Source organism: Mugil cephalus, chromosome 17 (assembly GCF_022458985.1).
Source record: "Mugil cephalus isolate CIBA_MC_2020 chromosome 17, CIBA_Mcephalus_1.1, whole genome shotgun sequence".
Lineage (NCBI taxonomy): Eukaryota > Metazoa > Chordata > Actinopteri > Mugiliformes > Mugilidae > Mugil > Mugil cephalus.
In genome coordinates this window covers 16281671-16298436 of record NC_061786.1, presented here as the reverse complement: position 1 = coordinate 16298436, position 16766 = coordinate 16281671, and the positions used below count along the sequence as shown (strand labels likewise).

The window sequence follows — 16766 nt, the reverse complement described above, 5'->3', positions numbered from 1 at the left end:
GATTTAAAATACAAATCTTTTTTTTATTTTTATTTTTTAGATTTACCACACACTAGACTAGATTTCTTCATGCCTTTGGTGTGCCTGTACCTTTAATCATCCTCAGCAAACCACTTAGAGATTTGGCAGGAGATGCCACCGGTTACAAGATTATTAGTTTTCTCTGGAATGTCTTCATAAATGCCCTGCGCACCTCGGTGTAATAGCTTTCTAAAAAGCTACCAAGTGCTCATGTGTAAACTCGATGCCTGCACCATGTGACATCGAATAAAGCAGACAGCAAGGGAGATATCGACTACCGCTAAAATTGCTTTGAGACATCCTGTAGCCTCTCATCCCGTCACATATCATTCACTTCTTAGTTGTCATCTTACTGCTGTCAAGAGATGGAGCCACCAGTGACTCAGCTCAGTGGCAGAATGATGAAAGATCATTAACACAAATTAAAGACGTGAAGACGGTGTCTGCCTTGCAACCTTTGTTGTGCAAATGCAAGTCACACCAGATGAAAGTGAAGATCATTCATGACCTCGAAAGTAAACTTTCTGCGACCCTCCAGGGACCGCGAACCTCAGGTTGTGAACCATCACGTACAGCCCCGTGGACTCTAGTTCTGACACACAGCTGCGAGTACAGATGTGTTTATTATGAGCTGAGAGATTGCATGGCTTTATTTGCGTAATCACCTCGGAAGGAGTCGGTGCGGCGCATGTTGTTGCTGCTCAGCGCGGTAAGTTTTGACCTAAATATTTCAGCGCTTTAACTTTGTATCAATCGGGGGTAGTTAACACGATGCAGGGAAATACGCTATATACTTATATAATATATATACATACCATATACTTATAGATATATACTTAGTGAACTATTTGTGTCAAGTCTTTCCCCCTCACACTGATCTTAGCATTTGTCATTCATTCGCTTTCAGTGACTGTTTTACCATCAACTCGTGTTTCATGTCTCGTTACGTTTTTTGTTTTTTTGTTGTTGTTTTTTTTTTTAATTAAGAAAACTTGAGATTTCTAAATACTAAATGAATTAAGCAATAACCCAGCGCAACGAGTAGAGGGAGAGGTGGTCTTCTAGTAAAGTAAGTTATTTCACTTTCTTTTTTTTACTTTATTTAAAAAATATATATATATCTGGAAAAGTCCTCGCCACCTAGTCGCAATTGAGTGTTTCTAGTCATGTGAGTTTCAGGTAGTCACCGTCCACAGTTGAATGTTGAAAGTTCTATATGAGCAATAATCACGTCTGTGATTCTCAGTCGTCTGGTTACACCACCTTGACTGGCTCACGGGGATCGAACAGAGTCGGAAGTTGCTTTAAACTGTGATTTATTATGATTAAATGACTGAAACACTCAAAGAAACAAGATGAATCGGTCAAATAAACTAAACAACAAGACACCCAGGCCAACCCACAAAAGACCACAGGACCTGATGTTTCCTCCTCTAACCAAAAGACTTTTAAAAAAAGGGCAACTAGTAGGTCTCGGCGTATCGATCTAAAAATCGATATCAATGATAATATCGATATTTGATCGATACTTGCGTGAAGAAATCTATGCTTTTGCTACAGTTTATTTTCTATACTCTCCAGAGCCCACGCGAGCGCAGCTTCTCTACAGTTCTGTGCGCGTCAGGAGCTTCTCCATCTCCACCTGTAGCAAAATCTTGGCATCACGGCAGACATCGCACAGCTGGTGCTGATGCAGTTATTGAAATGCGTCCGTACACGAAAATTGAAGACAGTTACGCAGGATTCAAACTCACTTTTGTGGTGGAAAATGAATGAGCCAACGTTTCCCTCTCTGAGCAATTTTTTACAAAGTTCATTCAATGATCATGACATTTCAAGAAAAGGGTATCGGCAGCCCTGTATTTACTTGATATCGATCCGATATCAAGTAAATACAGGGATAGATCAGTCATCCAATAACCGAAAGGTTGGTGGTTCGATTACACCCCATCCCTAGTCTGTTCGTCGTGTCTTTGGGCAAGACGCTTAACCCACCTTGCTCCCGGGTGTATGCCTGTTAGTGTGCGGTTTTTGGTGGTGGTTGGAATTGCCAGTCACATTTCGTTAGTCTGCCCCAGGGCAGCTGTGACTACTGAGGTAGTTTACCACTACCAGGGTGTGACTGTGTGAGTAAATGAATAATACATTCAATTGTAAGCGCTTTGAGCATCTAAAATGGAAAAGCACTGTATAAAACCAATGCATTATTATTATTCTTTTTACTATTATAATAGGAAACTCTGTGGGTAAAAACCCATTGGAAACTTGTTAGACTTGTTTCTGTAGGAACCAGAAATTTGTGCCACTAATTGCCATAAAGGAGGACTGTATTGTAAATTGATGGCAGATTATATCTGATAGTAGAAGTTTTTTCCAGTCTGACATAGATGGCTTTCCTTTACTCTTCTCTCAAACTATCTGTCTTCTCTGGCTAAGATTTTGACGTAACGATGGCACATTTCTGATGGGTTTTACCCACAGTTTCCTATTTAAACCTCAGTTTCCTACCAGTCTTAGAACTGAAGAAGCTAATCGAACAAGCGGCAAAACGTCTTCTCAAAACTCTACAAGTCGCCCTTTTTTAAATGCCTTTTGGATATATACCATGACCTGGATGACTTAGAACCTTCACGGTCTTTGCCACTCTTGACCAACAGAGGGAAACATGAGCCTTTAACAAAGCTAAAACAAAGCTAGCTGGACTTACTTGATGTTTCTTGACGAAGCTTCGTAGAGTGGCTCCTTCAGTTCTGGTGAGGGGTTTAAGTTTTTATTTCAGAACGTCTGTGGGAGATGACCACATGAAACTCATCTGATTAGCACCTGTTAAAGACCCAATATTCACCTGCAATTAAAGGCTTTCGTTCAAATGAGCCAGGGTGGCATGTTCATGTTTAACTGGCTTCCTTTACTCCAGACCACCTGTCTTGTTGTCAGATGAGTATCCTTCATCCTTTAGATGACGTTTGAACTGCTGAGTAATCATTTTAAGGGCATTGTTGTCCTCTGTTGAGTCACGCTCTGGTGAAAGAGTTGATTTGTAGAGTACTCTGTAGTATACCTGTCATCACTTGAATGCATTAGGTTTAGAATTCGTCTCTGGATAATGCATGTGAATACAAGACTCAATGATAAGTCGTCAACACTATATGAATGAATAATACTTCAGAAATGCCCCCAATACTGCTTTACTTCTGATACTATAAAATGAATGATGACTGTAGTACTTCTACTTTAGCTGCATACAAATATATTCAGGATGCTATACTTTATGATATAGGTCTTCAACAGGGGGTCTGCGACCCACAGGGGGTCCACGGAGTTACTGCGGGGGGAGGCACAAAACGTTTGGTTGACTAGACATTTTTTTTTTTTTTATGATATTTATCATCTAATTAGTTTCAACTGAAGATTGTAACACATAAAAATACATATTAATGTAGTATATTTGTCAATAATATTATAGCTGTCATTAGATAAATTTGCATATCATGCATTTTGCAGCACAACCATTAATTGTGTGCTTTAACCAATCGCCCTAAAAACTATTTGCTGAAACACCTCTGAAGTATACAAGAGCTTTTGATTTAGATTTGACAGGTGCACCTAATAGTGCTTCACTTCCACTAGTATTAGAAAGAAAACTTTTGGCTGCTTTATACTTATACCAACCCACTGAGCTCTTAGAAAATCAAGCACAGCAACATGCATACTTTTACGCAACATTTACACACATCACTCCCTCAGTGCAACGTCTGATACAGTTCCCCTGTGCTCTCCATGCCAAACGACAGTTCTGCTTTGGAAATGTTGAAGTGAAACCGGTTTTCCTTGAGGACCAACCGCTGAAGAATGTCTAAACTCTTTGCAGTTGGCAGAGTCCTCGTGACGAGTCTGCATTCATGGAGCGGAGTCTGGCTGGAGTGTGGACCTGCCTGCTGGGGGCTGGATTTGCCTTGGGTAATGTTTATAGTTTTTGAGTTTCTTTTTTTTAATTTTTTTTTAATCAGACAGGGGGAAATGAGATGTCTTCTCATCTGCTGCCAAGTTTTGGCTGTAGCTTCAGCCTTTTCAGAGATGTTTTTTGCATCTTAATTTGGCTGTAATTTGACTGTATCTTTTTGTGTTCTGGTAAATCGTCCTAATGTCTCTTTCTCGCATTCTGTTCTTCTGTTCCTTTTTTTTAAGAGGAGCAGGTAAGAAGATATCTCGTTTACCCCTTAGTGATAAAAAAGAAACCCAAAAACCAAATCTAATAAGAAGGCAGACTGAAGGAATTACTTGGGTAATCTTTCTTTATATACTTGTCTGTTGCTGAGTAAGCAGATGTGAATCATCATCTGATTTCACTACATGCACCAAACTAAAATAATAGTAGCCAACATGTGAATTAGCAGCTCCATATTTGTCCGAGCTTGTAAAGACTAGTATTATCAGGTTATAACCTGACAACAAAAGAATTCCCTGCTACTAAAGTCTGTCCTGGAGAGGTGAATCAACTGAAGAAAAACAATTAATAATCAGCGCGTAGGAAGAAACACAAAACTGTGGTGGTGAGCATCAAATACATTGAATTGTGAGTCAGATCCAGATAAACATCCTGTGCTGCCTTGTCAACACTTCTGGTGAAATCTATTGGAATCTGAATCCTGTATATCCATGTGGCAGAACAATCACAAGTGCTGATATGCTGCAACTAAGAGATATTGTTGTTTCCATTTCCAGTCAATTTCTTTTAGTTTTATTATATTACATATTTCCCGTCAGTAAAATGCATCTTGCAAAGCTGAATCCAAATCCTCATCTGTCTCATTAACTGGCTAACTATCTAATAGTGTAAAAATCAAACCAAACATTTCGTCACCCTCCTGGGACCCGAGCTTTTATTTGGTTTTTAATTTCTCCACATTGTTTGGGATCAGTAGGACCTAAGATGTATAAAAACTAAGCATCATCTTTCAACAGGAAGTAGTAGTTTCTGGAAAACATATAAATATACAATCATATTTGGACACTGGGATTATCTTATTATTTATATTATAATAAAGTCACCCAATGTGTGATAAAATATAAAACTGTTTATTTTAATACCCGAACATGGCTGAGCAAAAACAGACCAATGAAGTTCAACGTCCACAAACTTTTGTCCTGTGAACGTCTGAAGAATGAATGACCCTTTACTGCCACTAGATGGCAGACTAAAGCGTCCACTAATGAGGACAACAGGTTTACGTGTAGCAGAATAAGCTGCGATCAAACCTAAAACTAGTGATGTTCGTTACCACCGGTTTTCTTTCCAAAGATTCAGGCTGGTATCTGCAATACGGATACAATACCAACACAATACCAATACCTTGTGTAAATACACCCTAAACCTACTTCAAATCATAGCTTCATAAAGAATACAAGACATCAAAGTAATTTATTTATGATAAACTCTGAATTATGTTGAGGTAGTGGCAACATTTACCATCTAGCCAAGCTAATACAACAGAAAAACCAAACAGAGGACACAATAGTACAAAATACGTGAAATTGGTGTTTCAAACACCAAAAAAAAAAGAAATAAGTAAAATAATAACACGATTAGAATAAAGTATTGTTTAACTATGAAGAACTACTATAAAAAGAAAACTTGTATCTTAATTCTGACACTGTCCTCTCCTCTTCTTCTTCTCTGTGTCCTCTTTCCTCCCTGCAGCCTTCTCCGCTACAACACCTTACAAGGCCTTTTCCAGACCTCCACGGCTAATTGGCTGCGTGTTCGTAGAAAGACGTAACGTCACCTGCCGCTGGGAGCCTGGAGACCCCGCGGCAACGTCCTACACTCTTCAAGTTAAGCAGAAGTGAGACACAATGTTTATTTCCTGCAAAATCGTGCACATTTTAAATGTAGTGTTTCAAGAGTTCAGCTTGAACTTAAATAATGTAAGACATTGTGTAACATATGCAAAAAAAGAATACAACACTAGAAGTATAACAGCAGTACAATACTAATAATGTTGCAGCAGAGTAAAAGCACTAGTGTTTTTAAAGGCAAAAAAAATAGACTTTTGGATGAACTGCCAAGCGCTACATTTAACATTTAGATTTAACATTTACATCTAGATTTAATATTTAATTCTTCTTAGTTGTCGCTCTTAGCTAGGCCAGTTAGCTGGTGTCTATTAGTGTTTTACTCCAGATCTTGGCAGAGGAGAGAAGTGTTGGTTGAAGCATAGTTGCATGTCCTTTCACTTCTTACCTGACGCTGTTGGCTAGGCTAGTTGGCTGGTGTCTTCTTGTTGGTTGCTAGTTGGTAGCTGACTTCTAGTCTGCTGGTCGGTGTTTCAATTGGACTAGGCTTCTAAATGTGTTTTGCCCAGATCATGGCAGAAGGGATTGTAACATCTTATCCTGTGTATTAATGAATTAGATTTAACATTTAACATTCATATTTACATTTAGATTTAACATTTAGATTTAATATTTAGATTTAAATTTAACTTTTAACATTTAGATTTACCATTTAGCAAATATGATAAAAAGAAAAGTGAAAAATTCTAATTTTTTTAGTATTTTGGCGCTAAATGTAGGAACAATTATGTGATCATTTACATGAACATGCAGTTGAATATGCGTAACTTAACAAAAGACGCCCCATAGAACTATGCTTTTAAGTACTTATCACAAATAAGAGGAATAAAGCTTGAAATTGAAAGAATCAAGACATCTTTATGCCTCAGTGTGCCACCTGTTAAGAAAAATCTAAATCATTATAGATATCTAAAAGGTGGAATATGCAGCTTACTTAACGGCAAGTTTGTCAGCATGACAGCATGACCTGAGTTTGCAGGATTGCATTTCAGCTGATGCTTACATGGTGGACACACAATTTTATTTTATCGGTAAGAAAAAAGAAAAATGCTAGCAGTTAAAAAATATCATCAGCCATGAGCTTCTCGACAAACTAGGCTCCATAATGAGCACAAACGCTGGACATGAATGAATAAAATCTGTGGTGACGGTTTCATTAGTTTCTAGTGTGTACGTAAACAGCTTTCCTTGCAAGATGATGACAAACAGTTTTAATTTTGTCTTTTGATGAGAGTGAAATTAAATCCAAAGAAAAGCTTTTCGCCTTTTGAGCTAGTGAAGAACATTTCCTCTGAGCACAGGAAACATGTTATCCGATTAATCTTTGACGTAACTTTGGTATCTAGCACGTAATGCTTGTATTTTCTTGTTTCTGTATAACTTGACACGCAGAGCATTTTCATGTGTTTCCTGTGGTTTGGTATCATTTTCCTGAATAACATCAACTTTGTCACCACTTTTCTCTCTTTTTATCATTGCATGAAGTGGGCGGGTGAGCAATAGCTGACTGTGTGCTTTTGCATTGTATGTTTGAGCTGGTGTCGGTATTTGAGAGCAATTCAGTCGCAAACATGAGTTTTGCTCCTGAGCAATATTGTGAGTCGTAGCGTATTGTCGCAAAAAGAGATGATGAGACAGATATTTCTGCAAGACATGCACAATATGAGCAGTCTTGTGTCTTATGTGTGTGTGTGGCCAAGGTTTTATTTTGTGTAAAGATGAAAATCTGAAACCATTTGCTGAAATATGTTTTTGTGTGTGTTTCCGGGTACGTGTAGCACAACAGGCGTCAGTTCACCTGCACCACGCCTGACACCGATTGCACCATTGGACTCAATTACTCATCAGTGAGGTTTAACTTTTGCGTCACTGTAACGGCACACGGTGGAGGCCAGAATATTTCCTCACAACGTCGGTGCCAGTCCGGCCGAAAAGAAGGTGAGGCTGCATGCCTAAATTACTCATCCCATTCTCACAGCTCGTCTCTTCATTCTCGCGTTTGTCTCCATGTCTTTCGCAGTGATGTTGCCTCCAGTGCTTGTGAAAAGTGTAAAGGCAAAGCGCGGGTCACCCAGCTGTCTAGAAGTAACCTGGAGTCGCGCCCTTACTGAATTTCCGGTGGCTGAGTCTGAATTCCATCACTTAAATTCCCAGATTCTGTTTACGGCAGAAGGGCAGGTGAGTCGAGAATGCGTCAATGGAGCAGACCATTCATAAAACTTAAAATTTTAGAAAGGTGAAAGTGCTGCCAGTAGATTAAAAACACAAACACTCTAAAGCAGACGTTTTTCAGGCCAAGAATTCCCAAACTGATGGAGAGAATATGTGTTCTATGTTAAACTCAACCTAGTAGCATTGTTAGCATTTTGCATTTAACATTATCCTTATCCCTCCAATGTGTAGTGAAAGAAATTTAAATTTGTGGGGGAAAATTAAAAAGTACATTAAAAAAAATGTCTAATCAACCAAAGATTTTTGCGACCCCCTGCAGTGCCTACGCGGACCCCCAAGGGGTCACGTACCCCCTCTTGAAGACCTATGCTCGAAAGATTCCTTAACAGTAAAATAAAAGACTTAAAGCGGAATAAAATGCATTCATTGCTTCTTTGTTCCTCTGCTCCACACAGCTCGACGCTCAGGTCAGGAACGTGACGGTGACGGATTACAGTTTCGATGTTTGTCTCTTCAGACCGGACACCTTGTACACGATCAGGCTCCGCCACCGCTACCAGGGCCCCGCAAGCCCGTGGAGCCCCTGGAGCAAACCACACAAGGGATGGACAGCAGAGGATGGTGAGTTGACAGTCACAATAGCGTAGTGATGACAAATGCAGTTTCAGGCAGTCCTGTGGCAGTCAGGTTCTGGGTCTGCCAGTGCATGTCTTCTCAGTCATATATACTCTGAGTATGTCCTCATCCGGCCTCATTTACGCAGCATTCTCCAACAACACAGATTGCCGGGTAAGAATGAACACATCTGGTGATACAAAGCATGGAAGCGTGACAGCACCTCATGATAAAACAGTAGTCCCACCGCAAAGCTCAGTGACGAGCCCCCTGGCATCACCGAGCTTTGTGCAGACTTGTTCACTGAGGAAACAAAACAATCGCTACACAGGTGCATAGGTACAGAGAGCAGAGCCAGGTCTTAAGTTGAGGACTTGGCAGCACCTGAAGGACAAAGGACATTCTCTCTTTTGAGGACAATACATTTTAGATAGAGAAGACAGATGGTTTGAAAGAGGAGTGAAAGAAGCAGCCGTCTTTGTGAAACTGGAAAACTCTCAGGGGGGAGGCCCTTTCTCATTTAGAGTCTGTCAGCATCGTTAGATAACTATATAGATAATTAAGGCTCATTTAGGGTTCTGAGGGAGCCGTAACTTATGCGCGCCGCATGCGCCGCTGCAAGGCATTTATACTTGCTTGTTAGTCTGGCAAATCGAGCTATTCTTGCTATTTTAGTTTCCACTTCCTGCTTCACTTTCAACAATGGCGACTGAGGGTGCATTCGCACTATACTTAAGCACTCTTTCCTCTCGGTGCCATTTAGGCTTTCAAATAACTTTGGGTGATTTATTGACTTATTTTATTTATTCGTACCGTCACGAAATAGTTTTTTCTATTTCTTGTATTTTAAACACCATTTGCCCCATTGAGGATAATAGAAAGAACCTTGAACCTTGAACCCAGGGTCTAAAAAATGAGTAAAAATAAATTGTAACCCTTAGTTGTCCCACAATAGGGACATTTGTTCCTGCTGTTTGACGCATCCATTTGTTCGCGTAGAAGTCTAAACGCCTGTTGCTGTGAACGCCAGCCTAAATGAGTATGAGGTTTTTACTCACTAGTTTCAGATAGGCGCCAGGCGTTTAGAATGGGAGAAGCTGCTTGGATAAGTGGTAAAAACGTCTTCAAGGAGACTCATGCAAGTCACGTTGCGCTTGATTTCCACCAGTCCACTGAGGCCAGATGAACTCACCTTATTCCTTCAAATAAATAAAGCATGTAATCCTTGCTACTCCCTCTAAAGCTAGGGGTTGTGGCGCCTTGATATATTTTATTAGTGGACAGTAGAGAGCTGACAGGACGTATAATAAAAAATAATATTTATTATGTATTTATTATGTTACCAGGAGGACGCACTAAGGGGCAACATGGAGAAAGTAATGGTACTACCAAAACATGCTTCTTAAGAAAGTCCAATAACTGTCAGATTATTATTTTTTTGTCTTCCCACCAGCACCATCCGCTGCACCGGTGTTTTGGAGACAAGTGAAAGAAACGAGCAGGAACGGACACAGACTCGTCTCTCTGCTGTGGAAGGTGTGTGTGTGTGTGTGTGTTTCTCGAGCTGTGTGAGAATTTGAGTGCTGCTTTAATGTTTCCTGCCTATCACTTTGGGTGTACAGTTTAATAATCTTTGAGCTTTCATTAGTTTTTAATCACCATCTTCACTCCAATAATGTCCCTAATTTGTTTTTATGTCTTCTTGAAGTTGTTCATTTATTGCCGTACTGTTGCAAACTGGAGACAGAAACCGATGAAATCCTCCATCACAGCAGCTCAGTCTGACTCTTTTGTTTTTTTGGTGTGTGTGTGTGTGTGTGCATGTTCATTCAGCCCTTGTCTCACTCCCTGGCCAATGGCAGAGTTGTTTTCTACAACGTGACTTGCCGTATAGGAAACACTCGGGCCCTGACGGATCACGGGAGCTGCAGAGACCTGCACAATGAAAGCACTTCCTGCAGCTTGACTCTACCTCCCGAACGTTGCTCCTGCTCGCTGACGGCCTCCACCTCTGCAGGAGCCTCTCCGGAAGCCAGAGTGTGGCTTCCAGCAGCCTCTGAAACAGGTCAGCGTGCCAGTCCGACATTTGTCTGGGTCGCTCATGGGCAATTCGCAGAGACAGACTTTTAGTGTAGTTCAAAAGACAGAAGACACATCGTTCTCCAAATAGTGGCACTAGCCAACACGGTGGCTTCTGTTTGTTCCTGCAGCCTCGTCCAGCAGGTCTTAGACAAACAAACTAAATTCTGCAAAATCATAAATTAGCAAAGACAAATCTTGTGTTTCCTTCTAAAACAAACTTTACGTGTAGATGACAAAAGTCTTCAGACAAACCGGTTGTCAGATCACATCTGGGACCGAGGGGCCGCATCCCACGCCGCGTTGACGTAATTCTGACAATCATCCTACTTCATGCAGGTGTGCGGAGGACATCCAAGGACTCTTTTGTCATTTTTCTCCTCATAACAATAGGATTTGCTTGGCATCAAGAATCAACCGTAATTAAGACAAACAAAAAATAAAACAAAGAGAAAGTAAATAACGTTGGTATCTGCATTTGTTAATTTTCTCCATCAGTCACGCAAGTTTTTCCTCTAATTTTCCATCATAAATAATTTTTCCTGTGGTATGAGGACACCAAAGATACAAGAACACTAAAAATAATTTGGGTACAAATTATACAACATATCAACACCTTAAATACACTGTATGCGCTCCACAACGTATTTATATTATTAGTTATTTGTGCTGTGTCTAGTTTGAGTTAATGGTGGGCAAGGCACAACTCCACTCAACAGATAAATAAAGGAAAAAAGATGAAATCTTGTAATCTAAGAAACTACTAAGAAATGTTTGTCAACTCGTCCCGTCTGCAGAGCCTCCGCCCCCGAGTCAAATCACTGCAAGGCCGCTGGATGACAGCAGCTTGGAGGTCCGTTGGGCAGCGCCAGTAAATCGATCGGTCAGCAGTTTCGTTGTGGAGTGGTTCGCTGTCAGAGAGAAAAGCGGAAGCGGCGTCCTGCACTGGGAGCAGCTGAACAGTTCCCGTACGACACTGGTCATCACAGGTAACGCAGCATTGCCTACCTACAGCTGCTCTGCACGTGAAACATGTTTTTAATCATTGCAGTCAGGGTCACAAACCTACCAGATAATCACTGATGAATGCTTTTCACTTTGTTTTAGAGGGAGTGAGGCCGATGGAGCGTTATGCTGTTTCTGTCAGAGCGATGTACGATCAACGAGTGTCAGGGGCGAACAGGAGCCTGCAGATTTATACACGACAAGGAAGTACGTGATCTGCGCCTCATGCACTGTAGCTGGCTCCTGTTGAGCTTTAATCTTAGTTTCTTTAAGGATGGGGGATCCCTTTGAGCAGGGGTGTCAAACATATGGCCCGGGGCACCAAATCCGGCCCTAGCAGAGGGTCAAATCTGGCCCGTGGGATAAATTTGCAAAGTGTCAAAATTGCACTGAAGACATGAGCAGCAATTTTTCAGTAAAAGTAACTGCTATTCCTAATTTGTCCACTAGATGGTGCACTGTATTAGTAAAGTTTGTTACATACTCTGAGAGGCCAGAAATTTGTTTATGCTCTTAAGGCTGTGAGAACAATAAAAAAAAGTTTGTTCTGGTGGGGTAATTTATACTTTACTAGACTAAACATTTGCATGATGTACTTGTACGTATTTGCTCTAAAAACAAAAGAGCAATTTGGAGTTATTTATTTTCAGGTTGAGATCAAACTGAGCTGTATGTGGCACCTGAACTGAAATTAGTTTGACACCACTGCCTCAGAGGCCTTTAAAATAGACTGATTAAGGCTTGTCGTTCCACTTCATATCTGATGATGATGTTATGCACCACACGCAATCAAATTAATCTTTGGTCATTATAAAAAAAAATAAAAAATACTCCTTGATCTTTTCAATCTTCATTGGCAGATGAGGCCAGATCTTTAACTGAACAAACTTTTCTATCGGCTGACCTGTGAGCTGTTGTGAAATAGAAACTCATCGTGGCGACGCTGCCTTCTCTCCGTCTTTCCTCTCTCACAGCGCCCTCAGCGGGTCCCAACGTCACGGTGCAGCACATCTCCAGCGGCAGCGTGGAGCTCGGCTGGAGTCCCGTGCCTGTGGAGCTGCTCGGCGGTTTCATCCGGAACTACACGCTCTACTACACGAGCAACAACAACACAGAAAGTGAGTGACGCGCACATCCAGTCACATATCCAGCAGAGACACATATATTATAGAGGATCCGAGCAGTGTTGCATTTCACTGAATGGAGTTGCATTCATTTCAAAATGGATAAACAATCAGTACTGAGCACTGATGCAGCTCTGTGATATTTTGACAATTACTGTCTCTACTGTTTTTAAATGTAGCACCTACCTAGAACAGACCAGCTTTAACACCTCATAGGACTCCCATGCAGTATACACACATTCAGCATCATATAAGAGCAGGTGTGTCTCCAAAGTCAGACAGCTGTGTGCATTCAACCAGTACTTAGACATATAATCATTAAAAAGCTCATCACCTTAATGGTAAAGTAATCCAGTAATAGAAATGAAACCTCAATGATAAACTTTAGCCTTATCTTAACGTATTTGGAAGATGGAGGTGCACAGTTGATTGTATCCTCGGGTGAAATAAAAAAAACAGTCACGAATTAAGAAAACGTAATAATGTGCACCGTATATTCCCGAAAACTGTGTGAAAAACATCATTATTTAGTTTTTCCCAGTACTTGCGTGTTCCTGATCACAATCAGTTCTTGTTCTTGTTCTTCCAGGCGTATTTGTCCCTGGCAACGTTCACCACTACACTCTGGAGAATCTGCCACCCGGTAACTACAAAATCTTCATGCGGGCCAACACTGACGCCGGCAGTGGAAAGGCTGGAGCTGCTGCCAATATGCACATAGGTAAAGACGTTACACACTTATTAAACACACACACTGTATACTTAAATTAAAATTAAAAAGTCTATATTGCCTTGTCTTTAATTTAACTTGTGTGTGTGTGAAGGCTCTGAGGAAACCTGGACGGTGCTTTATGTTGTCCTTCCAATCATTCTGACTTCAATGGCGCTGGGGCTGATGGTCTGCCTGGTACAGATTAAGATGTAAGCCCACACAAATACACCTTTCCATTAAACTATTTTGCTCTGTTGTAACTTTTCTTTTTTTTTTTTTACGATTTTAATTTCATTGTTTGATCTACAGGGTGAAACAGAGGCTCTTCAAACATCTTCCTGATCCATCCCACAGCAGCCTGTCCAACTGGACCCCGAAAACTACTATGGAGGTAACTGAGTCTTTTATCTCCTCTAGCTCTATCAGTTTAAGTGGAGGCCATATTTAGTATATTATACTATTATACCGCTGTCAAGCTGCCTTTTCTATCATAAAACTGAAGCTTTTATATTTATATATACTCCACCAGACTCTATTCACAAAAACAACCCGTTTTATTATGCAGGGCACAGTGGTTAGTTTGTGTTATTGTGTGACTTTTTTGTGTTAACAAATGACTTCGGATCAGAAATTAATGTGTTAAAAGAAAAAAAGTCTGTCGGAGAAAGACCAACAACTCCTGTGTCCTTAGAGGCAAAATGAGCGGTTTTGTCAATGGAGTCTGGTGGCTTTGGAGAAAAAGATTTAACGACTTCAGTTTCCAGTTGGATAAGGCTGATTTAGTCTGAACAGAACCACAGCCCCACTTCAAAAACACAGAATTATCCCTTTAAATGAGTCTGGTAATAATCTGTTCATCATCATCATTCTTCTTCTTCTTCTAATTATTATTATTATCAACAATCAATCCAACTCTCATGTATTATTTGTGTTACTATTTGTGTTGCTATAAAAACCGTCTTCCTGTGTGTCACAGAGGAGCATTAAAATCAAATTAATGGTATGAAACTATGATGAACACGAGCTCCATACCCAAAGCTGAAATTAGCTTCTAGCAAAAGCACTTCACATGTATTAAAGTAACATTTAACAAGACAAAAAAAAAAAAAACAGCATTTGTGCTGCTTGGTAATTAGATGACAGCAGCAGTAGTGATTTTAATGATTTTTTTTTTTTTTATCTTTCTATCTCAGTGCGGGAAGCAGCTCATGGTACCAGAGAAGCCTGAAATCAAACTCTCTGAAGTTGTTTTGCTCAGTGAGCTGCAGGACCAGGACCACGGTTACAGGAACGCGTACTCCTGTCAAAACTACGCTCCTCTGCTCCCAGTCAGAATGCCAGAGAAGATGCCCCTCTCCCCCTCCGTCCCAGATCCCACCCCTCCCCACATCATCTACACTCAAGCTCTCCAAACTCTGCCACCGCCCGTCGTCCAGCTCGCATACAGGCAGCTCAGCGCCGTCAATGACTTTAATCCACCGCTAGATGGAGCCAGTAAACCTCCTGCTCCATATATTCCTCCAGCAGCAGATACAACTCAACTCCCTCAATTTCTGAAACAGCATCAAAGTCCTGTTTCCATACCAGGCATCGGCAGCATCGACCATTCCCCCGTCTCACCCTCACACCAAGCGGGGGTTAGTTTGCCCAAACATCCCTTTTCTCAAAGCGTCCTCAGTTCGGTCCGGTTGGGAGACTCCAGTGTGACTCCTTCCTTCTCACCGCTTCCTCCGTCACTTTTTGTGGATTTCGCCTACTGCTCTGTCGACTGCGGCCCTTACATCTCCTACGATGTTTAGTTGCACACCAGCTACTCATATTACGATGAAATATTTAACTAGGTTGTGATTTTGAAGATTTGCTGATCTGGCTTTTTCCTCTGAAATATGGACAGATTACTTATTTTTTATGGATGTTGTGTTATTTGTGTGTGGTTGAAATGATTATGATCTGCACCCTGCAGTTTATTTTTGTTTTTTTGTTTACAGATGTGAGAATAATGTTTAATTTTTCTAGTTTCGCCAAACAGTTATTTATGAATTTTGCTATTTTACCGAAACCGTCTCAAGATGTTCCTGCAAGCTTTGTTATCTTTTTTGTTTGTGCACGAGTATTCACTCGTATTTCACTCAGTATTCAGAGTTAAAAACAAAAAAAAAAAAAAAAAAAAAAAAAAACAATGGACTGTGTTGAGGCATTTGTTATCCTCTTGTTTTCCCCCTCCGGTAGCTGTTGATATATCGCATGTATTTCTACTGTTGCAGTTCGGATAGGGACACTCTGTGGCCTTTGTGGAGTTATGTTACCTCATGTTGCCGTGCAAACACATACTGTACCTCTGAGTCAGACCCCTCTTGTAGCTAAAAAACGCTGTTCACTGGAACTTTAAAGTCTGAGCCATGCCTGTTGCCGCGTACAGAACGTATCTGTGACTGAAGTTTGCACTGTTTGTGCATTTGAGCAGAACTATACTAAGTGAGTTAAGTGAAACATTAAAACTGTACATATGTTTTTGTCAGAGTTTGGTCTTATTTCTCCGACATAACGGGCGTGTTTGGAGTTTTCAGTCATGCAACTTGTCTCTGTTCTTTTATATCAAGCAAGGATGTTGAAATGGAAGCACGTAAATCTAATTGTAATATTGGCAGCAGCGTTTTGCCTGCTTAACAGACATAATAATAGAACCCATAGTACCCATATCGTTGGACTCCAAACAGACCTCTATTAAAACCTCCCTAAAATGTCTCTGCTCCTTTTTACTGGTATCAGCCTTGTTGCAGGTCAAGTCAAGTTCCTACACCCCTGCAGTAAACTTGGAAGTGTCCACATTATTATGAGGCAGAAACTACACAAACCAACCCTGTAGCTGATTAGATGCTGTGTACTCCACTTCTTTTGGGCATGTCATTTTGAAACGGGAAGCAGTCTTGAGAAGGAGGCCAAGGGTTTAAGGCATTAAACATAAGTGGCCGACAAGCGCCGGGAATCAGTGACAGATACTTGTGTGTTAGGATTACGAAATATATCAAGTTAAATTGATGCGTTAAAATGTGTTAAAATGTTTGAAGGTATTTTTTACCTGAACTGATAAATAGAAGTTCATTTGTGGACAAGTGTGTACTGTATGTTTATTTCTAATGTTACGGATGTTCATTCTAGCCAAAAGTTAGAAGGTTTTAAAA

General features: G+C 40.6%; 1 pseudogene; it reads left to right on the top strand.

Moving 5' to 3' along the window:
* Nucleotides 1–599: 599 nt before the first annotated feature.
* On the top strand, nt 600–16102 carry LOC125023243 (annotated as a pseudogene).
* The last annotated feature ends 664 nt before the right edge of the window (nt 16103–16766 follow it).